This window comes from Pogonomyrmex barbatus, unplaced genomic scaffold, assembly GCF_055798465.1.
Source record: "Pogonomyrmex barbatus isolate J1 unplaced genomic scaffold, ASM5579846v1 scaffold2, whole genome shotgun sequence".
Lineage (NCBI taxonomy): Eukaryota > Metazoa > Arthropoda > Insecta > Hymenoptera > Formicidae > Pogonomyrmex > Pogonomyrmex barbatus.
In genome coordinates this window covers 7,704,720-7,730,522 of record NW_028297116.1, presented here as the reverse complement: position 1 = coordinate 7,730,522, position 25,803 = coordinate 7,704,720, and the positions used below count along the sequence as shown (strand labels likewise).

The following is a 25,803-nucleotide window of genomic DNA, read 5'->3' as shown; positions in this document are numbered from 1 at the left end:
CGGTAGCAAACTCGTGTCTGGATCTGATTGCTAACTAATATCGCGGGTAATTAATCGCAAAATGCGCAAATAAGAAAAATGAAGAACAAGGAATTCGTGACCGAGCGTAATGTAAATGGAAGAGTTATGTACAAGCTAAATGAAGGGTGGAAGTCGAAGAAGGGAAGCGCCATTTACTCCCCTCTCAAACTTTGCCCTCTCCCTCATGCGACTTCCTCCTAAGGAAAAGCAACTTCGAGAGGGCTTTCATCTTGTGGCCGATTCGCTAAGAGGAAAGTTCGCCGTATGAAAAATATAGCGACTAGACGGTAATCAGGTAGACGCTACGTAGTATTCTTTCCTAAGATTGCATCTCTAAAAATCGAGAAGATTGGACAAGTCGAGTGTCGTTTTGCGTTCTGCTATCTGGGCAAACTCTTTCTTACGCGGTTACATTTTATTCCGGTATTATTTAACATTTAATATAAGATGTTTTATTATTAAATTTATTTATCATATTATGTTTACATAAAAAAAAACCATCTAAATTAATAATATATAATCGTTACTATTAAGAAAAGTAAGAAAATTATTCACGATTATAAAATATAAAATAAAAATATCTCAGTTTTTTTTTTTTAATATCTCATAACAAAATTTCTCTCTCTATGTTTTAAAAATTTTTAGTTACAAAAATATAATAAACTAACATACATGATAAACACAAATAAATTTGTAAATAAATTTGTACATAAAAACATTTATCTCAAATAAAAGGCTTTCTTCACGTTTGTATTCACGTTCACCGTTTGCGCGTACTCGACGAGACGCACAGAGAAACTTTTTACACCAAATACCGAACGAATCTCATTTCTCAACAAAGACTTGCATGATGTAGAAAAGGAAGAAAAAAAATCACTTCCTGACAAACATTTCTTAACGTTCCTATCCGAATGTAACTTAGCGTGTAGAATCTAAGCGGTTTGTGAGATGAAAGCCCTAAAGCAGGATGGAATAGCTTTATAATCAGATCGAATCACATTTTGTAATCTCATAGCGATCAATTCATGAAATTCAAATGACAAAACAAGTAAAACTTGATTAAAATATTACAAGAAATTTCATTAAGTATTAAAAAAATTAGACAAATAATATTATAATATTATATAGCAGAATTCAAGAATAAAAATACATTTAAAAAATCTATTAAAAAATTAAATAAAAGAAAATTAGATAAAATTATTCGACTATAACAGCGCGCAGCTGAAACGGGGACTTTTGTTCAGAAATTTGCTTGTAATACTAATCGAATTTGCATGTTAAAATTTTAAAATGTCCAACATGGTGTACAACCAGAAATATCTATTTAGAGTTCCATCAATTTTAACATTCAGCCAGTGTGAATATCTGGTTTTCACACTTCTCAAAAACTTTCGAAAATATACATGGGTTCTCGTATCTATTTTTGCAATCCAAATTCATAGCGAATCTATCGATCCTTCACATTTTTACTTTTTTTTCAAATGTAAAAAATGCACATGAATGACTCACACTTTCGTTCTTTGAATCGATTGTATAAGAAAACGATATACGTGCATTGATCAATAGCGATCCATAACTATTCAATTTAATTTTCACAATTGTTTTATCTGCAATTCTTTTTGATTCTTTTCTATTTTCATGCGTTTCTAAATTTTTATTCATATTTTTCAAACATCAATATTTCTAACGTATTTGAACATTTAAGCGTTTTACTTAACAAACTAAAGCTTTCTTAATTTATAATAATTTTTTAATTTACAATAATAATTAAAATTTATTAGTTTAATAGATTTATATTTTAGAAATATATTTATATTTTATAAATTTTTATAAAAATTTTTCTTTTTTTCAAACACAGTTTAATCATCTTTATATATAATCAAAATAACATTCTAATATATTTAAATATTTTCTCCTATTTTTATATAGTAATCGAAATCAATATTAAGACATACTTGCGTTTACAATTCCTAATACTGTGAAAATAATAATTTTATAACTTAATTAAGCACTAGTATGCATTTTTAACAAGATTAGCCGTTTAAATTTCACATTCGTCGAGAATCCATAATGGCTCCAAAATACACGTTGTGTCGATCTCGAAAATTCGTGATTGCATCCCTTCTGGTTCTTCATAAGGCCTATACAACAAGCGCGAATCTCGCACTCTCTTTCTGATTGTACAGTTCAGGCACATTTCGTCGACGATTTCGCATCCGTTATGAAGGACGGAGAAAAACGCGTCAGCGTGTGAAAACGATGTGCGTTCGTACCCGCCGATCGAGGACGATCTATGCCGTTTCCACGATGGATGCACCCGCGATGTACTTTTATCCCGCGCCTCGCCAACTCTCCCACCGCAAAGTCGGATCGATAGATATTATTTCCGGCCTGTGCACTACACGCGCTGAATTCGCAATGCGCTTCCGCATGCACGCTGCAACGCACCTACCATAATAATGCCAATGCATTTCGTGCACGGGTTACGCACGTGTTTCTCTATTTTTACAAGCCGCATGCTCGAATCGTTGATCGCTTAACAGCTTTGATATCGCGCACGTTAAGAAAAAGCTGACGACTCACGAGGTTATTTGATATAGTTTCGGCAAATTCTAACTTTTCTCGGGCATTTTACAGCAGGGATTTGCCATTTGGCGTTTCCAAATTTCTCGAAAATGCGAGCAAACTGCGTTAAAATGTTAGAGAAGTTAGTTTTCCGAAAGGAATACGATGTATCTCTGGCAAAATGGATCTAACTTCGCTTCCGTATAAGCTTAATCCTATGGGGAGTTGACGAGGTTCGTAGTCCGCATCTTCCATTTCGATTAGAAGATTCAAGTGCGCCTGCTCTGTCGCCAAGTTGCTGAACTAAACTGTCCTAAAATCGACTATATAGACTCGTTCTTCGAATAGAGCGGCTTTAATAATTCCATACTTTTGTGCCTTTTCCACTTTGAAAGAAAGATACAACTTAAAATTGTAAGTTATTTATGAGCTTTCGAATCCAAATTAAACATTTTGAGCTCGTTACTGTAAATTAAAATTTGGTTTTTAAGTGGCCGAGAATGTAGGAAAAAGCGTTCTCTTAGTTCCACACTTTAAAAGTCAAATTTCAATTTACAATGACGAGCTTAAAATTTTTAATTTGCACGATTCTAAAGCTCATAAATAGCTTATAATTCGAAATTATTTTTTTTCATTCCGCCAGGTTGGGAGGGGGACCAGATACACAAAGGTATATTCCATATTCGCATATTTTCCGCGTTCGTACGAGATAGTAAACTAATTTTACGTCGACAAACCAAAGATGCATTGTACACTATACAAGATTATGTAATATTCAACACCAATCATTTTCGAATGAATAACAGTCATATTGCCGTCTCCTCGCAATTTTCACTTCAATTTCCAAAACCGACGGCAAACGAACAACATGTTCAAGTCAACTGTTCGTTCGGAAAACTCATTTGCTTACTTTTAACTAGTTTTTCCCTCGAAACAAAATTTGCGCTTTTAAACAAAATGAAAAAAAGGAATTCTTGCATTCTTCTTTGAAGCGTCATTAGGATATGCGAAGTAACGGTAATCCAATTACCGTTGATGGCGCCTAGCGAAGGTGAGTTTGTTAGGTATTTAATAAAACGCCCGATTGCCAGCCATAATTCTGGAACCGCGGCTCGTTAAAAACAAACGTGCAGAGAGCGTCGAAAGTCCCGCACGTCATTACTGCTGACAAATCGGCGTGCGAACCGATTCGAAAACACTCATTAATTCTCGAAGGAGCCGCGTATAGCAGGCCCGCTCATCGACGGTGCCATCGGGAGCCATTAAGTTTCCCTCGGAATAGCCGAAAAGCGTACTGCGATATGCTCGGACGCGGAGAACGGAGGACGGTATGTACCAAAGCGCTTAAATTTAATCGGAGGGTGGAAATTCGGGGCGCGCGAGCGCATCGACGGCGACATGGGAATAGGCAGCGGGGACCGCGGGGGAGAGGACGGTAAAATTTATTATCGCGTCAATTAGAAATTGATGGAACGTTGGACGATAATCGATTTAGGATCGAATCGGTCCACCTCGAATCGCTCGTTTCGCCCGCCTCCAGGATAGTTATCCTCTCGTTGTTCAAACGTTCGCCGAAAATATGAAAGCCGCAGGAAACGCTCTTCCCACCTCTTTTCCCGCGCGTTAAAGTCCAATTCAGAGGGAATAATATTTCTAACGTATTTTCTAACGGACCGCCATAATCGAACTAACTTCCGTTGTGTTTGCTCGCGCCTTTTTTACAACGAGCTGACATACATAGCCGAGGGAACGCAAATAATGGCTACCAAACTAAAGTTCGATGAAAAAAAGAGAAAACGAAGAGAAGAGATATTCTTCTTCCTTTTTCCACGAAACTGTCCGAAAATATTGCGCTCACAAATATTCGTTATATTCGCACTCGCACGATGAATTGTACGGTAAGCAAATAATAAAAAAAGCCTTTTATACTAAAAGCCATTAATACTTTGAAATATCTTGGATCGCCGTATGAGCCATATGAGCATGGTTTGATAAGATTTTAATCATTCATCATTCTCAGTCGTGTTGTGCACGAACAAGTTAGAAAATAGTTAACTAGCTGTCGCGCGGTATGTTAATTTATTATAGCTTCGACGCTCCCAAAGAAAATCTCATAGCGCACCCCGTTAGAAAACACGGTTGTAAAATCGATCAGGTTGTAAAACCTGAATCCAGATTTACCTCTCCTATATATAAAAAAGCTTCTCTTTAAAATCATGTGTAACGAACCGCAACTCGCCGACTATTTTCCATCGTGACCATTAATCACTAACTTTTTATCGGTTAATGCAAAATACGGGCATATTGTGGCATGGCCGATGTAAATCGAACTGGAGACCGCATTTGAAAAATGAAACAAACAGAAAATTCTAGTCGCTATATATACGCGTGTGTATTAACCGCGCATTTTATCGTTGTAACAGAGTCGAAAAAGCGGAACATTTTATGCAGCAAATTATAAAGATTTCCTTATACCTTCGTGCTTCTTTTTCTTCTTAGAAGCGATAACCGATCGGTACAGATTAAAATAAGCTGCGAATCGATCCTTTTCCGTTTAATTAAAAATATCCGCAGAAATTTTCGCATCAATGAATTACCGGAAATATATCATAAACCGATGGATATAGTTTAACATTTGGAATTATTTAAGTACACGGAGATCAAAAATTTCCCGCGGAGTTGTACTTCTGCAGATACTCTTTTAATCCCCTTCCCTTCCATTAAGAGCCGGAGCTTCCACGTAACTCCTGCATTCTATTATTTTCCGGTGCAAGAACCTGTTTACTTTAATTGCGTACAGAATTGCGAACATCAAGCCGAACGTCAAAATAATATTTTCTGGCCCAGCCGTTACTTTCCTGGCCCAGCCGTTACTTTCCTCCCGGCTGGCCGGAACTTTGTACTTTGGGAGAATTAGACACGACGTTGAATGACTGGCCGAACGAATAATAAAGGAGAGAAGTGGAGTCGCGAGAGAAATTCCGAAGCCGATGAAGCAACTTTACGACTTCTGGCCGAGGACTGTGAACAGGAGGAAGAGACACGGAGAAGGGTACAGGGTGCCGAAGGAGACGGAACATCTCACGTCCGAAGTTCCTTATATAGAACTCAAAGGCATGCCATTCCTATTTTCTCCATTTTGAACTGTCGAGAGGCCGACTTCGTCTCTACCCGAGGGCACCATACTAATTAGAAAACTTGGAAAGTCCCTCGGATCATAAGGATGACAAGGAGAAGGTGGAGAGATGAGAGAAGGTGAATAGAGGCACGAAGTCTACGTCGCCAAAGTAACGGGAAACGTCAGTGTAAATATTTGTCCGCAGCGAGCGCGCGTTTGCGTTTTACCGGCAGGAACGAAGGACGACGCCGTTCGTAACGCATACGGTAAAGAATTAAATTGTTAGTTAAATATCACGTTACGCGCTCGAAGGTGAGCGTCGATTGTAAGCTCAATATTGTATTGTATAACTTATCGTTACTTTTTCCCATATGGCAAAGCAGATTAAACTGCGAGATCGATGCGACTCGTATATACGTCCAGTGGATTACCGTAAATAATGCGCTTTCCGACGCGCGGTTAAGGAACGTTACACGGCATACGGAAAATGCGAGTCGGTAAAAATAAAGAAGGAACGAACGAATGGAGCTGCGGGAGTATCAGATATGTGTACGTTATCGTACGGAAGGAAATGCGTATCGACGGGAATAAAGCGTCTCGCCTCCACCCTAGGGAAACGTATTCACATTACTCACGTTCGAAGGCTTGCTTTCACAAAACCAAATGACGTTCTTTTTCGAAAACGACGTATCTGTTTCGAGGAATACACGAAACAGTGGTGTAAGTTATTTTGATGAAACAAAGATATAAGAACTAATATTATAACAAAAATATGCATCAATATGTATCGCCTAATTTACAATAAAGCGATGCATTAGTAAATTATAAAAACTGGTAATTATACAAAATGAGATATTGCTGTGTTTGATTAAAAGCATAACGAGAATTACTTCTAAAATACATTAGATTTAATTATTAACATACATTTGTGTGTGTGTGTGTGTGTGTGTGTGTGTGTGTGTGTGTGTGTGTGTGTGTGTGTGTATTTTGTAAATTTGTATATATTTTAAAATAATTTTATGAACATTTTTGTTTTTTGCCACTTTAAAAATAAATAACTCATATTATACTATAAATGCTTGAATAAATCTCTTCTGTTTTAACAACCTGCTTTATCACTTGACAGCAAAAGTGAAGTATGCCGCACTCGCATTTTTTGTCCGAATAAAATTATTTTAAATTTCCTTTTAGGAGGAAATATACACTTTTTATGAATCTCTGCCTGCCGGCAAAAAGAGGTATTCAACTTGGAATGGAGCCAATTTTTGTTCTATATACGTATAGACAAATATTCTTGGAACTCAATAGAATATGCTATGCCTATCGATTTTTTCTTTTTCATTTTCGTAATCTTTCTTTAGATTTTGATCTCGTAATTGCCTTTTACTTTTGTAACTCTAAAAAAGTCTGTATACTATAATAAAATTATTTTTTCATATATATTTTATCTTAAATTCAAAAATTAAATTTTTATATCTCATCATTTAGTTCAATAAAAAAAAGCATTTTTCAAGAAGTAGATCGTCAGTCTTTTAATATCAAGCGACGTCTTACAGCTTACAACGGTGATGAATTTAATTCCATTGAAAGAGTACTTTCAAAGTTTGCGGAATGTCGTAGCCACGAGTAGCAAATGATATGAAAATATTTCACTCTGTCTCACGTTTTTCGGTCACTGTTATTGCAAAGGATTCCAATGATAAATTCAACGAAAAGTTACAGCACCACGAAACTGAAGAATTCTATTTTTATCCATGGTCTTCGATAAAATTTTATCGAGTACAGTGCGATCAATGTTGGAAAAAGACAAACGTTCGATAAAAAAGGATAATTTTAATAATTTTGTGAATTACAATTAATACAATTAATACATATATTATCTATAGGATTGGGACAAAATTCTACTTGTTCAATTTTCGCTTTTTTCAAACAAATCTATTAAAGTGCCTATCAAATAAAAATAACAATCGTTATAAATAATCTTAATAATTAAAATAAATTAATCTGGATTTTTTTATAATTTATGATCCTTTCCAAGGAGACATACAATGCATTTATACATACATATAATTTAGACTTAGAAATTTTTAAATATCACTTTAATGATTATATATTACATTATATATAATACATTAAGAGATAGCAAATACATTAAAACGAGAATGAATAAATTTAAATATCTGACATCAGTATAACATGCAGTCACTCGAGTTAAGACAGTTTCAAATGAGCTATAATTCATGTTTAAATTTAAAATTTTATCCATTATTTTATTAATTAATTATAATTATTGATGAAAAAGACTAATCTATATATTCTAATTTTATAAATATAATCTTATATTTATAAAATTAGAATATATAGATTAGTTTTTTCATCAATAATTATAATATATAATATATATATATATATATATATATATATATATGATACTATTTATTTTAAAAGCAAATTATAAGCATTTGATAAAAAACTGTAATGTCGAAAAAATCGACGAATTTACTCATTTTCATTTGCGTAACTTGACTAGAAACACGTTGCTACAGAACATTATCGAAATCAATCGAGCTTAGCGCGCACTCCGTCCTTCCACGTGCTTATCTCTCAAATGAGCGGTAACGAGAGTTGACTGCAACAATTTATCAAAACGCGAAGGTAGCAATTAATAATCCACTCGCGGTGTACCGATGAAACTACTTGGCAGCAAGGAGAAAAACGATTCGAGACCATTGTTGCGTATCAGCGTGCTGACGCTGAATTAAGGAACTCAATTACGATGAAGATTATTAATATTCCGTTACGATAGAGCTTAAAACACACAATGTATCAGCGAACAAGAAGAGGTTGAATGGCAAAGCATACGTTTCAAAATGGAATTGGCAATTTCGACCTACAGTTTACACACGACTCAACGTCATTGAATCGATAGTGACCTAACTTACATCTATTCCGTATATCTTTAATTTAGACAATAACCATCTCTCAATTGTAGTCTTCATTCAAAATAAAGTCTATAATCCAAACTATAATCCAACAAAAGTGAACACGGTAATTGGAGATCGGGTGTCATATAACGGGTAGGTGTCTCGATACTCTTCTCTTCGATCAACATTGGCATCCCGAGAAGCTATCAACGATATCCACGTTTCAGCCACTATAATATTACAAACAGGTTTCCTGGCCGCGTTTCAAGGCGCGCGTTCGCGTATCCGAAGCGGTATCACAGCGCAAATTTATGAAACTATGCATATGTAATACGTTCTCGGCGATGGTGCCTCGGTGTAGGAGAGTAGCGCGTTAGCGAAGGGCGGAAAACAGTCGAGGGTTGGGGCGCGACGCAAAACCGTTCGTCGTTTTTGCGTCGGGGCTGCGATATACAGCCTGCCCGCAGCCCGGAGAATTCCGCGGCATAAACAGACATGCAATTTTCTCGCCCGAAAAGTGGGCAGAATTCGTACATCTCTTCGCGGCTAACGCGCCCCCGGCGCTCGTTCGACCGTTGTTCGCCGCCGCCTCCGACATTTCGTGGCACGTTGGCACGCGAATCACGTTCACAGTTGGCGCTGGAGCAACATGCGGCAAAATCTGACCCTTGTCGAGTTCGTCGAACGTTTGAGATTCGAGGAGAAATCGCTGAGACATCACTTCCGAAATGGTTCGTCCATGCGTGGCTGTATAACGATTGAAGTTTCATGTATCCATCTCCTCTCCTAGTCCCCTGATCCCGAGTACGCTGTTAAAATATCGTAATTAAACTTGTTCATTATACAATTAACGCAGCCACGTGCGCTGGTCAACGTTAATTTGTCGCGGTGCGCTACCGCAAGCCAACGCGATAAATATTCATCGCGCATGATGCTAGTTTGAGGTCGAAAGCCATTATGTCTGTTGTAACTTTCTTGTCATGCAAAAATAACAGCTCTAATTGTTTAGAATATCTCAATTTGCATATATTTATTATTTTTCTACTTCATGAAAAATATGAAGAAAGAAGTGTGTGTTTGTTACTGATATTCAAGCTTTTTATTCTATCAATCACGCGAAGATCATCAGAAATTCTACTATTTACTTTTTTCTGATTAATGTGCATGTGATTAACGATCAATAAATGTTCTCAAGAGAATGCGCTTTATAATTATCGTCCCTGCAAATCCATTAAACTACGCGATTATAAATCTCTGGATACAGTTTCATTAGCTATTTTCTCGCGGAGCAACGTTAACCAAAAGCTGTTTGTCTAGAATTAGTTTCGCCGGCTTAATAGGTTTGACTGAAATTTCATTAACAGTATATATCCTATACATATTATTACAATAACCTTCAAAATTTTACGCTGGTATTAATTTTAAGATTTATAATATTAATCTTATATTGATGAAAATTTTGAAACAAAAATTAAAGTCAGTTTTTCATAAAATTTGTGTTTTTTTTTATAAAATTAAGATGAATAGAATGTCTTGTTGAATGTTTAAATAATATTAATCGATTCATAAATATATATATATATATATATATATATATATATATATATATATATATACGCAAAATTTTACAACATTATTTCATAAATCTCTTGATTAAATATAAAAGAAATGTATGTTTATTACACGTGAAAAATCTCTTCTTTAAATATCGAAAATGAGAATTACGACGAATGGTTATGCATTATGACCATCTTCTATACATTTTCACGCATCGTGACGTTTTAGCCGCTCAAATTTCTCGCGCCACGATGTCGCGGAAAATGAAAGAAACCTTTATTCTCGCATTTCCGATTCGAGTAAGTTCGGACGAACTATCCTTCCTTCCTTCATTCTTCACCTTATCCGAGCTTCCTCTCATCGGAGCGGCACAAGCTTGCAGCGAGATAGCTCCTGAGTGAAACTCCGGAAAAGGCGTGAGTAAATTTCAGGGGTGGCTTTTGTAAGCGCACTGTGTCGGAAAGACGCCCCGTGTTCTCGACGCCGACGGATCAATTAGCAACGAGCAAAGGAGAGAAGACGATCCACCCTTAAGGCGAATTTCACGGCGCACAATGGCGTTATTGCAAACGTTACTGCTGCAGTAGTCGTTACTTTTATCGTCCATTCAAGTCTGGAACATAGAAACCAACCGAGGATTACGACAGCGTAGCGTATCACGTTTGACAAAAATTGCTGCAAAAATTTTGAGAACTCCGATACGAGCCGAGATCGAAAAAAAAATTCGTTCCTGCTACACCAGCTGTAAAAATTCACACGGATTTCCGTACATTGCGCAACGTTGTAAATCGAATATGCAATACCGCGCATATCGTTCGTTCTCAAATCAAATTTCACACGTCGTTTCTGAAATATGATCTTATGAAGATTATATCGTAATTTGGTTAAGTGAAATTACAAAGCTCGCATTTTATCACTTTTATTTTTAAGAATATATATATATATATATATATATATATACACATATTTAATATGTATTCTTAAAAAGGATTCCTTAATAGGATTACGCTCGTCGCGACGTTATAAACAATATTTATAACATCGCGACGAGCAAAATCTTATCGATATAAATTGAATTGCGATAAATATAAATATATATAAATAAATCCTATATATAAATTTATCCATATATATAAATTTATCCTTTGCAATAACTATTTCAAATGATTTTTTTTTTAATAATAGCTGAAAAACGTAGTACATTTATTTCGGCAATTTTTCGCGTTACACCGAGCATCTACCATCGTCGTCTTTAACCTCACGTTGATTGCACAGACGTTGCCTCTGCATAAATAACGGCGAAAGCCGTCCGCGTAAAAACGCGGCAACAGGGGCATCAACCCAAGTAGAAGCTATTTTTCTTCTTATCTGAGTTAAATTAATCCCCTCCCGAGGAGTATCGATTAATTCGGAAGTCGCGGCGATCATCCATCTTAAAGTCACGCGCCGCTCATCCCTTTACGCGAACTTCGGACGGTCTCTGAAAAGACGGCAGATTGCTTTGACAAGAACCAGGGAATTTATCGGGCGGAGATATTAGTCACGCGAAAATAGCGAAAGCTTGTACCGACACGCTTTTCCTTCAACCCTTTTAACAAGCGCTACCTGTTCTCTATGGACTATCAAGAAAAGCGGACCTTATAGAATTGCAGAGAGACGTGCCGGGTTGATTTCAGAGAGGGCTACGAGTGCAATAATTCCCTGGTTATTCCTTTCCTACCGGCTGGTTGTTACAACCTCGGTGCAATAAACATTTGTAATTCGCAAGTATGAGAGAATACGAGTATGAGGGGATAAGGCGGATTAGAAACTAGTCCGACAGGCAACGCCGTAACGCCGCGTGGGTCCGGGGGCGCAAATGCTAAAAGCTCACTGGAAAAAAATATCAGTAAATCTTGCCGGCTTGTTCCGCCGACGTAGAAATTAACGGCGCTTCTTCTTTCCTACCTCGAACGGCTTTTCCGCCGTAACGGCCGCATAGCTGAATAAGCATAGTTCATACTTATTTAGATTTCAAAGTAAGCGAGCGCTGCACGCGGACGTACGTACGCGGATATAATTGATTTGCATACGAATGATTAAACATAAATACTTATATACTCGTACATACGACGGCTCTCACGTGAATTTCACGTTTAAACGACGGCCGCCTGTGTGTGTGTGTGTGTTGGAGCGAATACTTCTAGCTAGCATCCGGTTACATTTTCGCGTGTGATGCACACGAGAGCATCGCGCATACACGTAAACACCACCAGTGCAGCGGAAACAACGGCTTTCTCAGGGAGAACTTTACGCGCCGCACACCACTTATAACACCGGCAGAAGGGAGCGGAGAGGAGAGCAATTACGAGCAGCTGCTCTCGAATCTACGTACACACATAGCGCGGCGAGTTCCGAGCGAGAGTGGCTTTCATAAGCTCGACTTTAATCCTTAAACGCGTCCCACTGCTCGTCAGCACTGGTAATACCCGTTAACGTGTATCCGGGGATCCATTAGATGCGACGACGAGACGATGCCACGAGTGTTAAGACACGATTTGCGAACTTTTTGCTCACGTCACAAATTGGTCGTTGACGCTTTATTTTCTAGCGTATCGCTCCCAACTGTACCGAAATACCGAATGCAGGACGACGAAAGACTATCGATTGTTGACGACAAAATACAATGTAGAAGCGTCCTTGTACACTCGCATTTATTCGTGTAATGATTTATTGCTTTCGGAATTTTTTAGATGCGACGTCGTTATTCTTTAAACATTTCAAAAAGATTTCCAGTTGAATAAATATTCACCGTTTAATATTACTGTGCATGATTCCGATGTTTATTATAAAATCACATACATGATAAATTTAAATATTTCATAAATTGATCATATAGAAAGCTTTCCCGTAACACGTGTGCTTATTTGTTGATCATTTAGATGAATACACAGATATAATTTGTTTGACCTAATTTTTAATATAAGGTAGAAATAATATAATATTATAATTAATTTACGTTACGAATAAGAAAATCTAAGCCATAAACTGTATTACATTATAACACGCATTTAATAATTAATAAATAATTAATAATGTAATCCTTTGTAATCATATTTTTTATGCTTATAGAAGATACGTAACCGAAAAATGAAAAATATTGATTAAATTATAATCGTGGAGATTTAAAACATATAAATAAGTCTATATATATATATATATATATATATAATTACGTAATTTTAAATAATATTTTACGTCTATAATGTTACTATACAAATTAGTGATTGTAAAATATAACAAAAAAATGCAACAAAAGAAAGACATTAAAAAAACATTGAAAATAATATTATAATTCTTCCGTGAAAAAAGGGCTATGTAAATGATTTCAAATTTCTCTCGAAATGAATATAACTTACAACATAACAACAACGATATGATTAATCAACGTCTCTTCGTTAGAACAATTGCAAGCTAACTGTGACCCTTCGCATTCCGAAATCATGAGAATTATACAAGCATTTAGGTATTCTAATTTATTATAACAACAACATCGCGTACGTCACGTGCTAAATACACCTCGTCTGCTTACTGATAAATAGCACAAATTTAGTACAACACTGTACAACACTGTTCAATAATTAACTAGCAACATTTTTCATTTAAAATTCCAACAATACTAGTACTCAGTCTTTGTCATCTTATTTGCATAAATCAAGTAGGATTACATATATAAATCGGATTTTCTACTTTGTCAAAGAAACGGATATGCTGACGAAAGATTGATGATACACCGATGATATAATCTTAATTTTTAGTTATTTCTAAGCACGCTGATTCTAGATAAATTATTTGCGTCGCCATCTAAAGCAACATTTCTCATGATATGAGCGCTATATGTGGTGAATATATCCAGTCGGTGGTTTCTTGCGCCCTCGTCAGTTTGCACATATTAGCGTGGCTTTTGTCCCCTGCGGTTGGTTGAATACACCAACGAGATAGACATGCTGCGAATGGGCGGGCAAGCTGCTTTGATACTCTAACAAGCGCGAACAGCGCCTCTGATTTATGTGTATTATACCTATCTACATAATGTTGACTTTTTATTGCTCTAACAAGATAAAATTACGGTGGAAAAAATACACTTGACACTCTTGTGGCGTTTCTCTGTATAATTAGTAGGAGTACACATTGTTAAATTTAATATTAGGTATAATGTAGCGATAAATATGTAACTACAGAGTTAGCCTCCGAAACAGCCAAAATTTATTTGTGACATTTATCACAGAAACGTACGATATAACGAAAATAAAATGGCTCTACCTCACATTGCCAATTTGTAAGCGCACATATCGTCATTGTCCCTTTTGTGAATAATGTTAACAATTATTTGCATCATTACATCCAAGTAATTTTCAGGAGCTACCTACACGTCAGAGATTAATCTCGGATAACTTTCGTCGTTGATGTTGCATCACACCATTATATACTCCTCCCTCGACAAGGGTAACACAATTATATCTTAATTACACTACGCGTTCCTAAGAAAAGCCAGTTGATCGCTAAACTACTACTGCTAACCTCGTTTCCATAATATCATAGTTATACACACCGCGCGAGCATTAATCTTCTTTGTATAGTAAAATAATAGCGACTAATATTAGTTCTCGGTATATGCGCATGTGAAGTATTGCAATTAATACATGTCAATTTTCCAAGCATGATAAGCACAAAATTTTGTTTATCGCAAATATAACTTCTGCGACATGCTTGAACTCAAGTAATAAAAAGTAAAACAGCATTATAAAGAAATATTTGAAAAAAAATTCTTAATTTTACCATTAAGAATTGCATTTTGCGAAGGAAGGAGCTTTATAACGTTTTCAATATTAAGAGGATTTTCATACGCGATTTCTTGTCATTTGATGACAAGAAATTGCATATTTGTGACTTTATCTTATCAAATGTCTCGCTTTACACGGCACGCGGCCTCGGTATAAGCTAAACCTGAATATCCGCGAAGACTTTGTGCGTTGGAAGGTGACAATAATGTGCAACCGATAGCACGAAAGTGGGACCGTGCATCCTGTTCGAAAACCGATAAACCGGTGGGTGAAACTATCACCTCTTTCTCGCCGTCTGCTGCTGGAGGCTCGGCACCGCCATACCGTTCTTAACTCTCTTTCCGCTCTTTCTTCTCGCTTCGCTTTTTCACCTACGGTACCGCGCAACGTCTATTTACCATAAAATAGAGTTTCCAGCTCTCTAGGCAGCTTGACTTGCATTTGCCGTTTATTTCTTCCCCTTTTTATCGCGCCGCGAGCGACATACGGAGAAAATTCGGAGGAAATTCGCAATGGACGAAATCTCGAGTACATCTGACATTAGCTACACGCCAAATGCGATCCGCCAATTGAACGGACGTCTTCAAAAGTACTTAGATAATTGCGTTGAAATTTTTTCATTTCTTCATCATTTCATTATCATTTTTTTCTTAGTGAAATTACAATAAAATGAAAAATAAAAATATTTTTGCGTTTTAAATATATATTTTAAAAATATTTTGCGTTATCTCTCATTGTTATTTTCTCTCAACTTATTTCGTAAAACAGTCACGAGTTCTTTTCGCACTTATTAAACTATGAAATTAAATACATGCGTATATAAATTGTCGCTCTAGAGAAATTATATAGAGTATATTACATAAAACGTTTTTTCCGAAACTATTAAAGCGAGGAACTTCAAGATTACGGATCTATCTAATTAATACAAAATTATTTTGCTTTTTAGTGAATAATATAATTAATATTTGAAATGTTTTCCATTAATTTTTAAATATTTATTTAGAATATATATCCATTTCTAAAAAAGGCGTGTTAAGTCAATACTTGAATATATCGAAATTATTGTTGTTGAATATATCGAAATTGTTGTTGATTTTCCATTATGTTGATTAGTTCTCTCGCTGCACTCGCTTCATAAGCGGCTCATTAAAAAAATTATGTCACTTACCGATCCGATGCGCAACAGCGGAGTGAATCTGCCACGTAGCTACGATGATTCTGCAACACAGAAACAGAACATTTAAATTATAGCAGCGCTCTAAATGATATTTTAAAAGATATTTTAAAAAGTAATTTTTACGCATATCGAATCTGCATACTTGTTTTTCAATTAGATATTCATTAAAATAATAAAATAATTTTCGAAAAAAGATTTTTATATAAAAGCGTTTATATAAAGGCGTAAACTTTAAACTGCTTTTCTCCAAAACTATAAGTTTTAAATTATCGAAATTTAATAATTCAAATAAATGTGAAACTGATTAATTTTATGTTGAGAAAAAAATATATATTTACCCCAAGGTTGCTCCACCGGTGCCCGATACCTTTCCTAGGCCTCCTCCTCCTCTCAAGATGTCGGGATCATCGGATGTCCTCGCAGCACAGGACACTCGCAAAAAACACTCGCGAATTATTATAATCGCGCGTGGATTAATTTTAAATAAAAATCTTTTAGTCCGATCAGTTGTACAGCACTCCCGAAGCAAACGCGCGGCGCGACGAACTGACTGCAGTTCATTCATTCACTTGAAAATCGGCAGCGGAAAAATGACGATCGATTAAAAGAATCGATTAATTTGTCACATAAGAGCCATTGAACGACTCGTGGCTATGCTGTGTTAGTACATTATTAATAACAGTAATATTACTTAATGTTAATATTAATGTCACTAATAACGGTGCAACGGGTACTGTTAGCTTCTTCGTCTTTGAGATTCCGTTGGGAAACCCAAAGGAATCCCTCGGAATACTGAGCCCCTCTGCCACGTCAAGGCCATACCCATTGGAGGGGTTATCGTTTATAAAAATTCATGAATATCAAAGGAATAAATCACGTTAAATGTATATATACTTCGTTAGAGATTCGTCATTTCGATATGCTTACGAGTCGTTAAATCACGCGCGTTAAGAAGTATTTACTATTACATTCATAAGATACAACACAATTTGGTATCATTTAGCATTGAAGAAATGCGAAGAAATACGGAACGATGCGTACCGCGACCTACCCCTACGAACGTTGGTGAGACATTGGTAGCGCGCGGAGTGCTCGTAAACACGTGACGTACCAGCCGCGGCACGTAAACTCTTAACTAAACAACAATAGTTTGGCTAGACGAAATTCAATACATATTACAAATCAAATTTAATTTTCACGAAGCGTTATAGCATCTTTCGTTATAGCATCTATATTATCTAATGAAACATTAAATAATATAATCGTTATATTTTACTTTCTAAATCTCTGTTATTATACATTTGCTCTTTCATTTAGAGTGCGTTTGTTTTGGACGTTCATGCGTTATAAGCATTGTTTTATTTTCTTTTGACATATATAAATGATAAAAATAAAATGATGCTTATAGCACATAAGCGTCCAAAACGATGTAGACTTAATAGACTCGTTACAATTTATTTGAGACACACACACACACACACACACACACACACACACACACACACACACACACACACACACACACACACACACACACACACACACACACACACACACACACACACACACAGAGTTTACAATAAACGATTGATACAATAGACTAACTATATGTATTACAAAATGCAAACTACATTTAAATCGATGGGAATTTCAAAGCAGAAGAGCTCCATTCTAAGAGAATTTATGTTGAAGATACTCGTATTAGATCATTAGAGAAAGCCCCTCGAAGTACGCAGCCCTTCCATCCATGTTAAGGTAATACCCGTAATATCGTTTACAAAAATTATCACTTCAAATTATCTATTTCAAAAGATAAGCTTCAAAAGATAAGCGTTAATCAATGAATACGAATCAGTTCCGCCGCCCGGAATATTCAAATGAAACAAGTCGTCTTTTGATACATATAAATCCGACAAACTCATAACTGCGCGAGCAACGTTTATTATAACATGCATCGTAAGATGCATCGATGTTCTGAACGTTTCTGAACGCGAGCAACGTTTATTATAACATGCATCGTAAGATTCTGAACGTTATCTAGAATTCGTCGCGTTTCGAAAAGAAAATGTGAAGATACGCGGAGCGATACGTAACACTACCTGCCCACACGAGCGTCGGTGGTTGAATGATAACGCGCTGCGTGCGCGTATACAATACCCGTCGATACAATAAACAGTAAACAAAGTAAACAAAGTACCAAGGCCGCGCGCTATTGTATCGTTATCTCAAACATAAAGGTTTCAACGTTTATAACAAAATTATATATAAGATATATATATCTTTTCATTGGGCTTTGCACACGGAGAGACAGGAATAAATATTAAATTTTTGAAATAAAAATTTGGAATAACGTTAGTTAATATTAGTAATTATGTGAGATTTTAGTGACAAGATTATATAATATGTGATGTAATTGTTTTATATAAAACTATATAATATTAAAAAATAAATGGCGCGCGAGAAGTGCGCGTTTTGTGCTGTTCTAGTGTAATAAAAATGACAATGTAATTGATGTAAACACATACATCAATTTATTATGCAAAAAAAATTGAATATATCAAAATAATAATTGTAAATTGTTATTTCATTATTTTCTATAGATAATTGTCAGGAAAAAAATTTTTATATGATATATTTTTTTATGTATTGCTATCATTGATTTTAAAAAATCATGTATTTTGCACGTACAAACAGAATTCCAATTATGTATCCACTCAAGAATTTAGAAAAATTTACACGTAATCGCGATGCCAAAAGTCTTCAGAACTGTTCAGAGAGAAAGATTTTTCGAAGTTAGAAGGTGTGATTTGGACGCAATCTTGTATCAAGACCCGTAAATATTCTCTCCTCGAGATCTGGGCGGCGATAAACGCGTTACTTTAGAGGAATGAAAACTTCCAAACACACTTCTCCGCATATAGTTTTCTTCGACTTCCCGTGTTCGGAGCAGTTACGATCGCCGAGTAAACTATAAATCTGCGTACTACGTTAAATATCGTACAGAAAGTTTAGTTTTCACGGTGAAACGCCCACTTCTTTCCCGAAAAACAAACCCATTTGCCAAATTCCACATATCGTAATATTTTATTATCATTGGATGAAATTTAAAATTTAGCATTAATAAAGTTTCCCTTTTATTAAATGAGTATATTAAAGTGAACGTTTGTTTCTACATAATTTTCATTTTAAAGATATTTCTCTGGTGATGACATTTAAAAAAAAAAAGAAAAAAGGAGAGAACAAATTCAACGTTTATCGATTAGGAAATGTAGATATTGGGATATACAATCCATAAAAGCATATTTCTTGAATAATAAATATTAGCAACCATATTTTATTTATAACTTATATACGATATTTCTTATTTCAGTATCGCGACGCGCAATGCTGGTGCGGCGTTACGACAGGAGAGTTTCTACTTTCGAGTTCAATTCTCACGAGTGGCGTGTAATTCATCGTGTAAGTACATCGAGGAGGTAAGTCGACTAAACACAAACAGACACTTCCAGATACACCCCTATATGCGATAGTCATGCTGAACGTGAACTAGGACACGACGTTTCTTCCGGCCTCGGTTTCAATGGACCTGAAAAATGAAAAAGAATAAATTTAGTCACGTACTTGCTATGAGAGAAGTCGAATAGTAGCTCGTTCATGAGATGGCAATGAGGACTCGCTGCCAAATTCATGATCGTACACAACGGTCGTTCTTTATTCGATTTCGGAGGTGAAGAAAATACGATTCCGCGCGCGCGCGCGCGCGCGGAAAGGGACGGAATAGGTTTCGTTTATACAGCGTTTCAATACGTCGACAGAGATAAAATCGCACAAAACGGCCACTAAAAGGCGCGCAATATTTGCGTGGTGCAAAAGGGCATCGGAGCAGGTTTACGAGAGTATTTCATAGATATATTGAAAGTAAAGTCGACACCTAGTTTCGTGAATTTATGTACGTGTTGAAAGGCTCGTCGCTGATAGCGAGTATACGTGAATCTTATCTTGGCAAGATAAACGCTACCGTTAATCTAACAATAAGAATCATTTTAAAACAAAGATCATTTTAAATAAAAAATTTTATTTAAAGCCTCTTGATTTTATATCTACCTTTCTAATTGATATAAGGTAAACGATTACTTTTATTCCGGAGATAAAGATGAGAAGATCGGAAGGTCTTCGGACAGATGCGTTCTCGCTAAGAGGTATATAAAAGAAGAAGCGACACAGAGTATATCGTACATAAAGCGGATCATCGGCGCTAGCGTTGCACAAACCCCATCGAGAGGACACTGAACGAAGCTTTCAATTTGCCGTTACAAGGGATTACGCCCACGTTCGTGCCCCATTTACAATTCACCGGCAGCGCATTGAAAATAAATTGCGACCACGGCTGAAGGAAATATCCACCGACATTGGTAAAAGGCGAAATAAAGGGAAATTTGTATTAAATTTTAAAATGTTTGTTGCCAGAAATTCATCTCACGTAATAAATCACGAGAGGATTGCCGCATTTATCGCATGCTGACGTATTTAATAACTTCCCCAGTTGCAAATAACATCGCGACAATAAACCTCGCAGAGAAACTATATTAAACGGCAAATTTCTGTTTCAATCAGTTCCTCTAATATTAGTGAAATTAATTATACATCATGCTTATTTAGGTCACATATAAATATTTAAAGAAGAATTTTGTATAAAAATATACATTTTACTCGAATAATCTTAATTTAATTTAAATAAATGTGTTGAAAAAAAAAATAGAATAACATCAATGCAACATTTAGTTTTGCAAAAACAGATGAAAACTTTACAACGCTAAAAATGGAAGATAAATTGTTTGATAACAATCACTGGGACGAAATGCGACCTGTAAGCACCATCAGTTGTGACGGTGAGTACGATTATATCGCGCCCGAAAAAAATTCCACTCATCGTAAAATTGAATTTCTGCTAGTCAGCATCAACTCAAAACGAACTAACAGCACGCGAGATTGCATTTACGATCGTTCGAAAGCGGCCGTTACCACATTGATAGAAATTTCAGTTAGAATTTCGATTGTGCGGCCGAATAGTTTGAATTCGAACGGCGCTATTATGTACATGCTTCCAGCTGCTAAACGCGCGCGAATACCAACCGTAAAGTCTAACTCGAAACAGTAAACAGGACCAAGCTTCTTACAAGCATAAATTCAGTTGCATTACGCATTAAACAAAGCGGAATAGTTCAGTATTGAATATCCATCATAAAGCTTTAGGGACAATTTCCTAATACCGTTCGCGTACCATTCACATTTATCTTTTTTTTTTTTGCATTTTTACAAAATGAATAGTCGATAAACGATAATTAAATTTATTTATTTAAAAATTGTCACCACTAGGGGAATACCTTTACAATAAAAATTCTGATTTTTTTTTAATAATATTTTTATAATTTTTGTCCAACTCCCCCTCCCCCTCGCCCCCTCCGTTTAGTTGTTGCGCAAATAAAATCTGTTCGTGATAATAATTTTTGAAGGGTTCGATTTTATCGCGAACTACTATTTCGCGTTTTTATTTGAAACTCGCGAAATGTGTCGCGAGACACACTCCGGACCAACTTCCTCCCCCGATGAGATATTTCTAGACTAGAAAGAAAACCGACTCGTACTCGGTTAAAGCCTAGGCTGCTTTGATATCCGCGTAGACCGTCACACCTTCGGCACGCGCGCTTGCAGTACGCAGCTGCACGCTTCGCGAGAGAACGATTTAGTCTCCGAGCACGTATCGGTGTCGCGCTTGCTATGAAGACGGTGACGCGTGTATGCACAATCGATGCATCGCATCGGTTCACCCTTTCCCTCGATTCCTCCTCGGGTCTCACTCTTCGCAAATATTTCGGAATTCGCTCTCTTCGTCACTTTATTCTCTCTCTCTCTCTCTCTCTCTCTCTCTCTCTCTCTCTCTCTCTCTCTCTCTCTCTCTCTCTCTCTCTCTCCCCCCCCTTCCCTTGTCTTTCTTTTTGGTCATCCTTTTTTGCACGGATTTCCTACGAATATTGAAATCAATGAACGATACAATAGAACGAAACTACCTATGTATATTTTGTATATCGGGTGAATCGGGGTGTTAATGGTGGGAGGGAATGCTCGCGGAGGCGAGAACCGTGTGACAGTAGGTGTACACGCGAACACAGTCCAAGCCGCTGGCGTGAATTAACTGGATGCAGCTGCAGCTTGTACGCCCATCTGCCCCGTTTTAGCTCTACCAGCGACAGAAGGGGTAAAGGCGAAAGAGGCTGTGAGCGATCAAGGACGTGGCGCACTAAAAACGAGCGCGCGCGCGCTTACGGCGCGATATAATTCCTTCGGGCCGCAATGTGAGACTCGGTAATGAGTTGTTATTCGGTACGTAAGGTTTCACACACCGAGAGAGCTTAGCTCCTTTAACGACCACCATAAGTTCTCTCAGGACCACAGCGAAGGATGGAGAGAAAATATTGCCGCTGGTTATAACTTATTTAGCTCGTTATTTGCAGCAACGCAAGATTTATAATGGCCAGTTACGCGTACGATAAGCTATAAATACATTTAAGGGTGTAACGAAAGTCTTGCATTATGCTAATGAGTTGTGCTCGTGAAAGCAATTTCATTGAATAATGACAGCTCTCATCTTATAATTATATTTTAGATAATTGAATTCATTTATTTTGCAATGAGAATTTAATAATAAACACATCAGATATAAAGTGTATCAAAAATTGAAAGAATGATTTATAAAACATTTAATGCTATTATATTTTATAAAACGAAATGTAAAATTGAAATTATATAAAATTTAAACTCTTATACTGGATAAGTAATTAATTCTCAATTATTTTTATAAATTATTATCCAGGATTTAATACGTATATCGTTGGAACGATTCGCCTATTTTTGACTTTTATTTCTAAAAAAGCTGCAGAATCAATTAAGATTAATATCAACGTTGATATAAAAACAGTTCTTATAATAGAATAGAAAATATTTTTCGCTAAATGCATGCAATTAGTTCGTCAGCGACGGTCATGCTGATATAGCTTATTTATGTGGTGCGATAAATAACAGCGTTATCTGCCACTTACCGGGATCACATATCTGATACATGCAAACAAAAAATAGGAATTTAATTAAAGTAAAACGTGACATAAAATAACAAGATTATCGAATATAGCTGCGGTCGATGTGCTGGTCCGTTGTGCGGCGCATAAATGCGCGTTCCGGCTATAATATTTGTAATTAGACGAGGTTATAAGGTGCGGAACGGACGGACAATTTGTGTCGGGTTGACCAGAAATTCGGCAAGTAAGTTATCGACTCGTAGATTATCGGGCTGACGTGCCCCGCATGCCGAGGAATCCCCGACTTACCCCACTCGGGTTATTGGACATTCCTTATCGCTCTCACGTCCGTCGCAAATTCTGAAGCCGCGCGGCCTAAAGCCACTGATTGCCCGATTAATTTCATTATATATTTTGCTCAACATTTTTATTTGCGCCATCATGAATAATTAGTTTGCAGACGATTTGCGCAATGTGTATTTCGTCATTTTTTTGTTTGGATGAAGATTGCAACGCGTTTTTTTTTTTAAAGAATTGTTAAAATACAACGTGTTTAATTACAAAGTTAATTAACAAAATAATATGTAATTATTATAATCCGTTTTTTTAATTCCATTTATCTATATTTATGATTCTGTAAGAAATAAATACTGCATTTAAAGACTTAAGAACTGTGTTGATAAGTATAGATGAAATAGCTTGTATAGATGAAATGCTAAAAGATATATTAGAAAATACAAATGTTTTTGACAGAAAAGAGAAAAAATATAAAATATGGTGATTTAATAGCATTATCTAAATGAATTTGATATGTGCGACTTGAAGCAACGCGAAAAAATGTGCCGCGTGATATTCCACGCCCTATTTCCGAAAGATTGTTGAATCTATCGAGACATCGATTCTCCTGGAGGGATATAGGAGAGTTCTCGAACTGGTAGCACCATGGGGAGTTCTAGAGAGCCTTTCGAAGTCTCAAGACGCACGTATCGTCCGAAACGCGATGGAGGAGCTCGAGGCTTATGCCTTTTCTTGCCAGCGGCAAGATTTTTCTTTCGAGCCAATGACACAAGGCCAATGCAATTTCACCAAATTGTTTTCTGCCCAATTTCGCAGATCGTGCGAAGGACAAAGTAATATAGAAACGACGATCTATCAAAGGAAATCCTTTTACATGGAGAACGTACCCGCTCGTTATTAGATGCGTCGAATGGCCATTGGGGCTATGACACTTCGCTCTAATATCGTTTACCGAATACGAGAGTCTAATTACCAAAAGAGGTCGGTACCGATGTTACGGATAAGCGATTATGAGTCGAGACAAAGAGATCGCGAAGTGGCTGCCATACACAGGGGCTGCTTTTGTCCGTGCAGCCACCATTCAGGACATTCACGCTTTGTCTATTCATCGTCCCATTAGTGACCGTATCTTCATGATGCCGAACAAACGAAAGGTGCAGATGAGTCAGCCCTACTGAGAAAGCAAAGTGCATTTGTCATTAGATCTTCCATCATGAATTTCTCAATCAGCCTTTACGTAATATCGTAAGTTTAAGTATACATCGTATTACGCTTTCTGTACTATCCTCTTTTATATCGTTTGTACGGAGATATAGAAATGCTGATAAAAATGATAATAATGTTTGTAAAATAATCAAATATATGTTAAAGAACGATATTTGCATCTTTAATTAATTAAAATAAACCGTAAAATTGTGCTACCTCGAGACCAACATATCATGATTATTCATAAAGATAGCTTCACGGACCAAATGGCGCAACACGCGTTTCAGTGATGCGGTGGCTGTTTAGCAATTTAATTTCTTTGGAATCAGTCGAGTATTCGCTACACGATTTAAAATCGGCGGAACATTCGATAGAAATTACGACGACGGAGCACGTCGCGACGAACTCGCACGTCCAACGTTTATACGTCGGTCCGTGTCCGGATTAATTTAATGAACCGCGATGTTTGCATGCATGCCTACGTGCATTTAATGCCGATTCCGATAGCTAAAAAAAGATAGAAATGAAAAAAAAAAAAACCGCGGCTACGGACGGCTCACCGACGTATACGCGTGCGTGCATAAATATACGCGTGCACACACGGCACATACGTACAGGCCAGCCTCCAACACACGCTCGGGGGACTGTCGTGTGGCGATTATCAGATTTATAGTTTGCTCGCGGGCGGAATCGCTCGGGCGAGTAACGTCACATCGTGCGGGGAAAGGGTATTTAGACGTATAGCAGCACGAAACACGACGGCGGTAAAATGAAATATTTGCCGATATCGAGTCGCGCGCGCCCTCGGATTTATAAAATATAAATATCCGCCCTCTCTCGCGAACGCGAGCGCAGATGAAAGCTGATTGAATTAATCATCTTGCCAAATTGTCCATAAATTGAAATGCTTATTTGCCTAAGTAATAGGTTTTGTAAACAGCACGTTCGAGGCTTACCTGCGTATCGAGTTGTAATTTCCAAATCGTTTCCCATCATGTATGCTTTCAGAAGTGATGATGTCTCATTATTTCCGCGGGATAGA

General features: G+C 36.7%; 1 protein-coding gene across 1 annotated transcript in view; it reads left to right on the top strand.

The window, feature by feature from the left end:
• sfl (N-deacetylase and N-sulfotransferase sfl) overlaps positions 1–25,803 on the top strand; it is a 248,346-nt gene that overhangs the window by 104,120 nt on the left and 118,423 nt on the right. Inside the window, exon 2 of the mRNA XM_011639513.3 lies at positions 19,556–19,661. The gene's annotated coding sequence lies outside the window, so the exon portion shown is untranslated. The remainder of the gene's footprint in view (positions 1–19,555; positions 19,662–25,803) is intronic.